The following is a 7829-nucleotide window of genomic DNA, read 5'->3' as shown; positions in this document are numbered from 1 at the left end:
CAAGCTCCATTAGCACAATTTTGTCAGAAGGATATCTAGGGAGCATGAAGAGCTCACCATTGAAAAATCCAACCCTAATACAGGTAAAAGTTGGAAACTAAAGAAACATGCATCCATATTGATTAACAACTTCCCATGCATGATAAGACACCCTCTTATTATATAGATTTTTATCCATCATGACCATATAATAACCAAAGAAGGCATCATTGACTCTTCAAAAATGACTATAACTTTCTTTCAAGACCAACTAGGTATAGTATTCATGTACCTCAACTTGCCTTCTGTAACCAATAGTAGTTAAGCCAGAAAGTGTCTCATTGAAGCCGCGACGTACACCAAGTAAGAAGTCATATTGAACTTAAGAGTAATAGGAACCTTGGCGAGTTGCTCACAGATGGCATCACTGATTTGCTTTCCCCAAAATATCTTCTCTTTATTCTGTCTGATCACATGGATGTATTGATACATCCACTTGTAGAAAGTATTAGAAGTGGGAAGTCCTTAACTCTACTCAAAAGAGTTATCAAGGCATTGACTTCTTCAATGAAGTCGCACCTAGGAAGAGTTTCTGACCATTTGGTAATAGTTGGCCTTGGAGTTTTAAGCCAATTGTCATCAATACTAAGCCTACACTTGTCAGAATTTCTGTCAAAGTAGGCTACAACTGACTACATAGTGATATCTGAATATCACTCAATACTCGGGCATTTGAACATTGAATCAAAGAACTCTTCATCAAGCCTAATTAATTTCTTTCCAAATTCATCTTTCACACTTCTGTTTTTAGGATCAAAATGCATCACCACTGTCATCACAAACTCAAGATCCTGTACTGACATGGGAAAAGTTGCAACTAAGTGTATACCACAATTGATAACCTCTTCCATATCTCGATATGAAGGTGGTTTCTTGATTCTTTTGAGAAATTCTTCTAGGTCGACATGACCTATCTTCGTGTCTCTAATATGATCAATATTAGAAGTAACTAAAGAAGAAGGAAAAACCAGATGTAGGTCTTGGTTCTTGAATTTCATCCCTTTTGTTTGGAGATACATCTATCATTATAACAATACTGAGAGAAAGAGAAATTGATTAGTATTGACATTATACATCTGATCAATTCATTTTTGTTCATATGATTTGAACACACTCTGACAATAGTACATTTTGAGATAATTAGGTTTTCCAAAAACCTATTTAACATTTCCAAAGTACATGGATTGAAAAATTACCATTTACGCATGTGCAAATAAATGAATTTCAAATAAAAATATTTGAAAAAATCCATTTATAAAAGTGTAGAACGAAAAACGTAATTAGAATTATTTAAAAATAATATAATTACACTTAGAAAAATCCCCCAAAACAAGTATAATTTGGACCCATAGATCCGAAATACATATATTAAAGAAAAAGCACCAAAGTGTTGGTTGAGTCTATAGACTTGCCATACACTTAAAAATTGCATGAAAACCATATAATACAGGGCGGGTTTATAAGCCCGCTTTGCATTTTAAAATATTTTGAAATGGTGTCATGCTGGGTAGTAGACCCGACATAAACCATTTCGTGGTGTATGGCGGGCCTACGGCCCCACCAAACACCGTGAAAGGTATTGCAAGAAAACTAGGGCACAATGGGGTATTGGTAGCGTTTTCGACCTGTTGTACACCACAACGTGGTGTATGGCAGGCTGAAGGCCCTGCCAACACCAAGAAAGAACTGCAAGATAGAAACAATGGGGCGGGTCGACGACCTGGCACACACCACAATGTGGTGTTAATCGGGTCGCCAACCCTCCACAACTCCTCTGTAATACAAATACAATGTGGTAAAAATTGGTATCGTGGTGAGGTCACAGACTCGCCACGAACCAATCAATGGTGCGTGATGGGCCTATGGCCTCGTCACGACGCCACTGTGTTATAAATCGATGAATCAAATAAAACCCGACTCAGATTAAAGATTTGATCGGGTAAAAAGTTATGAAGAATGGTTTGATAGTTCATATAAATTCAGAAAAAAAAAGTAAAACAAAAAGGGTTATAAAAACCCTAAATCGAAGGGAAGAAATTCATACCCGAAAAATGGAAGTTGAGAATCCTTCTCCTTCCAACCACAAATTCGATCTCAGAAGGATAAAATGAAGATTAAGGAGACAATTTAGCCTTTAAAAGAGGAAAATAAACTCCTAATCCAACACTTAAAAAATTCCACAAATAGCTCAAAGTGTATTAAATAAGTGCAATTCGGGTCTATGAACCCGATTTGCACCTATGAAGTGTAATTCGGCTCTATAGACCCAAATTACACCTAAAAGGTGAAATTAGCCAAAGGAGGTGTTTACACCTAAAAGATGAAACTTGGTGTAAATCGGGTTTATGGACCCGAATTACACCTAAATTGTGAAACTTTCACAATTAACGAAAAAGTGGTAAAATAAGGAAAAACATGCTTTCGACTACACAAAATATCTCGAAAAGCGAACCATAGAGCAGGTGAAAACCATAAACGAGTAAAATTTTGTGGGGTGCTCTCATTTTTGCTAACGCTAAAAATGAGGATAACAATACCCAAGTTTTATTATCTCCTTCGGTGTCTTGACTTGGTATTTTCCCAATAAATTCAGAAGTCTTCTAACAAACCGCTCTTTAAAAATCACAAAATTTGCAATCTCATAGTTTCAATCCCAAATGTATGTCCAACATTGAGTATGGAGATGAACTTCCTTGTCATCCACTTCTGTAAATTGCAAACATTTATGCCACAAATTCCTTCCCATATACAAAAACATATGGATAGCAAGGAATGCCACTTGAAATAAGATTTCTTCTTATTGGGCCTAATAGCCACCATTTTATTATGCATCTTCTCTACTAGATGATTAGAAGAGTCGAATTCACTATTGGATCCTAAACATCAACTACCATATACGTGAGGTGAATAAGAAATCTTGATTCTACATCTTAACTTATCACTTAACATAACGTGGCATGTCTTGATGAAGTAGGCTTCAAATATTTCTAGATCGAAGGGTTCCTTCTCATTTTGTGAAATTCAAATATTTCTCTTGTTAGACCTCTTCACTTTATGCCTTGGGATAAATAAAAATCTACAAAAATCTTATGCATTTGATATATTTCTTTGAATTATCAAAATTTATGACTTTACTGGATGCAAGGCTGAGACCAAACATGCTTGATATGAAATCCTCTGAAAATCTAATCATTTCATTCCCATTTTTTACCAACACTCCTTTGGTTTGCACATCATATATTCTAGCAATGACCCTTATGAAACCAACGTCAACACAAATATTTGGCACCCCAAGCTTTTTGAAATCAAAGACCATACATTTTAAAGAGGAAAATGGGCTTTTCTCAAGTCCTATACTAGTGCTTGAATAAGGACCACCTAATGACAAGTATGTGAGCATCCCTACAGCTTGTCAGGCTATTAATCATCTTGTCTATTGGGCCTCCTATAACACACACATTTGTAGGTCTCTTTAGCGATCTATGGAATTGGATTAACATATGTTCATCAATCCATCTCCTTGAATTAGGTGGTTGCCTAACTAATTGACTATTTTTTCTCAATCATAAGGACCTAGGGTTTCTATCACTATTAGGTTTTTACAATTCATCTTCATTTCCACTATATTATTTGATAAATTTGGGCTAGACTAACAATTACAATCCCATAGATATGAAATGCACCAAATTCAAGCATATTTAAGTGCAAAATGATCAATTACTTATCAATTACAACAAACCCTAATTTTGTTGCAAACTTCACAAAAGAGCTATAATCATTTGAAAATTCCAAATGCAATTGAAAGTAATCATTGAAGTGGTCTATACAAAGTATTTATTTCACTCTAATGCCCAATAATTTGATTAGCATTAGTTAAACACAATGATCTACAGCTAGTTGTTTGCAATATAGGTTGTTGATTTTGGTTGATTGCAACAATATATCCAAATTGGTTGGATCAGATTTGAAAAATCCATTGCATGTCTTGAGATACTTCAACCAATCACATCTCACTATTTAAGACGACAATTTACACTCTAGTAAATAGTCATTGATGAGAAGTTTGTTGGAATGATGTGTTGTCATTGATGTCAACATATTCTTCTATGTATTCCAGTGTTGCAGTCAGATTAAATAAATTGGTTCGGCCAATGTATTGCAAATGATCTATTGCGGTTTAATGGGTTTTGAGATAAGCATCTCTGGTTGATTCAGCTAAAGTTTTAGAGGTCCACATGATGATTTGATCGAGTTACGAGGTCCGGTATTGTGGTTGATTGTTTAGTTGTTCATGTTGTTCAGTGTTCTGGTTTCTGCTCTGCATTGCTCCAAAATTGCAATATCTTGGTTTGCGAATTTGGAAATTTTTGGGACATTCATATGTTTCCTTAATTCATATGGTTCGTGATTTGGAGGTCCGCAAGTGAATCTTTCAATTTCACACAGTCAATTCAGCGTATGTTTATGAGGTTTGGTATAATGATGATGAAGATTCTAGTAAGTGATGATGTTGTGGTTGTTGTTGTGGTCATTCATGATGCTTGTGGATGTTTCTAGATCGCGTTCTATCCATGTTGATGATCCACATTGATCATTGTGTGTGTTATTGATAATTTTCTTGATCTGGTGGTGTTCTTCATGTTATGCGACATTCATGATGATTGTAGCATACTGTGGATGTTCAAGGCATAATTATTGGAGGTGTTTCTTGCGTGCGGTATTGATTTAGGTCCAAACTATGTCTTAACCGACATTGTTTTGGTCTGCATGTGTTGTTGTAGTGTGTGAGATTATATGCTTTGTAATTTGTGTTGAGAGTTGAGTCGACCTTGAAATATAGGTTGATGATTTGTATAAATATATGTAATAATCATGTGTGAGATGTATCTACATTGTATCTGCGAGTGTGTGATTAGGTAAATGTGTGAGCAAGTGTTTTGATCTTTCAAAAGTGTGAAGGAAGTCCGTGGCAGAGCAAATCAGACCGTGTACTTAACCGGAACTGTAACCAGGCATGAGGAAATGCAATTTCATTAGTTCACGATTCTCCAGATGTAATCCGTATGTTTTTGTAAGACAATGGGTCTTCCTTAGGGTTGCAACCCTTCTTGTTTTGTGATTTGAGCAATGAGCTCTAGGTAGTGTGGTTGAATGCACGTGCATTCCCCATTATAATATTTCATTTACTCCTAATAGGGTATTATCTCATTGTGGGTAGGTTTCCACCATGGTTTTTCCCTTAACTGAGTTTTCCATGTCAAAAATCTTGGTATTATGTGTGTTATTGATGTGGTGTTGATTTGTGCTTTCATTGCTAATTATCTGATCTAAATTTAAGTTTGAGTTGTGTAGTGTTTGTGAGCAAACTGATTCACCCCCCCACCCAGTTTGTTGCCTTGTTGCCAACATCAATGTCACATTTCAAACTCCCACACTATAAATTTTGTCCCACCATTTTAACATCACGGGGTTGTACCAAGCCTTCCCTTTGCATGATTGAGCATAGTGGGCCCAAGACGTGCGACACAATTCTATAGTAGCACAACACTGAGTGACACCTGAAAACATTATTATTGTGCTACAACACAACCAATCAAATGATGCTTACCTTCTAGATGATATGCTTACCCTACAAAAAGACAGGGCTTGCTAGATACATGGCATCATCATGCAATAGTGCAATTGCAATAGAGCATTGACCTTTGGAGCCCATGGGCGTGCACCTACCCACCATGTGTCATCATTACATCAATTCCAATAAAAGCCATATACATAGGAAAAAACAATTCTTGATGGAGAGAGACAATGTTTGGGATAAAAGGGTCAGTAATTGGATGATGCAAGGTACTTGAGGTTATGACTTAAAAACATGCAATCGGGTGCAACAAGTTACTAATGAAATATAAGACCATGGGTTTAGGGATTTAAGTGTCTGCCAAGGCTTAAGTTTTTAACATAGGAAAATTTGGACAAGGGAAAAATAGGACCAGAGAGGTAGGAAAATTTATAGGGTTCCATCAAATGTATTATATGAAGAGTAACAAAACATTGAAGAACATAGTCCAAGGATTCTTCTGGTTTAATAAACTTCCTAGGAACATTTGGTTTGAATGAAGGAAAAGTGGCAGTAGTAACTTGATTAATTTTTTCCTTCGAGTCGTTACCCTTTAATTTTTTTCATACATTGAATGATATGTTTGATATTTGGCTTGAATAGTCCCCTAGTAAAGATATCTTACATTTCCAAATCATGGAAGAGAGTAACGTGGAATCTTATGAACAATTATTGATGTGCTTGTTGAGTCATTAGGAACACTCAATTATATTATAAATGGTAATTCTAAGGTTCATATTAATTTAAATTACTTTAAAAAGTATCAAAGCATCAAATGCATGGATGGACCCATGAGGTAATAAAAGGAACCAATCTATAGCACAATATTTAAAATTTGTTGGAAATAATTTAGCCAATAATTTATTCATAAAAGTATCATATAAAAAGTCTACACATGTTGGGAATGATCACAAGTATGTATTAAGGTTACCCTTATCATTGTAGATAGAAAACAAGGTGCCACAAATCCCATGGGTGGTACGTGTGCAACAATTTCACAAGCTACTGATGTATGTATCTTTGAAATTGTCATTATATTTCCCACTAGGTCTTGCTCCACTCTTTTATTTGCACGGTCTATCTTATTCATTGACATATCTAGGTGGAGGATGGAGGAATAACGAGAGAATGTTGAGGAGCAACATGGTATGTATATGAATGGATGTGATAGAAATGGGATATGAAATAGGTAATGTGATGGGAAAGAGGCATGCAATAATTTTTTAGCATCAAGGTGCTAATAACCTTGCAAATCCCATGTATAGTTTGTGTCCCCAACCTTCTTAGAAAGTATACTTGGATGCCTATGTTTGATTATAATTTTTTTCTAGTTTAGATTCCTTTAGAATCTTGTTATTAATTTTCATATGCATTCGTGAAGGAGGTGAATCACTACAATGGTAGTTTCTTTTGACTTTAAGGACTCATTTCAGGCATATTACCGGTTCCAGGTGCTAGATGAAGGAGGAGAATGTTATCATAACGAATTAGATCCATATGAGTCAGAGGACTCCAAAATGGAGTGCTACACTTGAGATTGGGGATTTAAGAGTAAAAGATGTCTTTGTGGTTATGTTTTCCATTCAAGGATTCATTGATTCAACCCACATGACATCCATGTGAAGACATTGATTGCATTTACTATTCTCAAAAAAAATTCTACAATGATCTACAAGGTATGAATGGGGTTTTTCATCATAGCACGGTTTTGTCGAACTCATTTTGATTTTGGCTTCCTTTTCTTCCTATATATTGGAGGTGCGTGATAGTGGTTTGAATATCACATTTTATAAGTGCACAAGTGTTATCAAAGTATAGAGAGGAAGTGTGTTGATATTGTACCCATTTTCTTTCAAGATTAATATATTATTGTCCTCTTCTTTAATGTAGTTTTTTTCTAAAATAATTTCTCCACATAAATCTTATTATTTATTGTTTTTATTCTTATTTTTGATTTATGCTTACACAAATAATATTTTAGGGTGATTTATGATTATTAAGATATTAATTTCACACATGTATACACATCGAGAAGATTTTATAGTAGCAATTTCTCAGTGTTTCTCACTAGTACTTGCAAGTTGATGAAGGTTATCCATAGACTTAAGAGGGATACAATAAGAGTTGGTTATGACATGCAATGTAGGGGTGGAAATAACACCATACATGATTGAAA

Source organism: Cryptomeria japonica, chromosome 3 (assembly GCF_030272615.1).
Source record: "Cryptomeria japonica chromosome 3, Sugi_1.0, whole genome shotgun sequence".
NCBI classification, from domain to species: domain Eukaryota; kingdom Viridiplantae; phylum Streptophyta; class Pinopsida; order Cupressales; family Cupressaceae; genus Cryptomeria; species Cryptomeria japonica.
Note: the sequence above shows the minus strand (reverse complement) of the source record.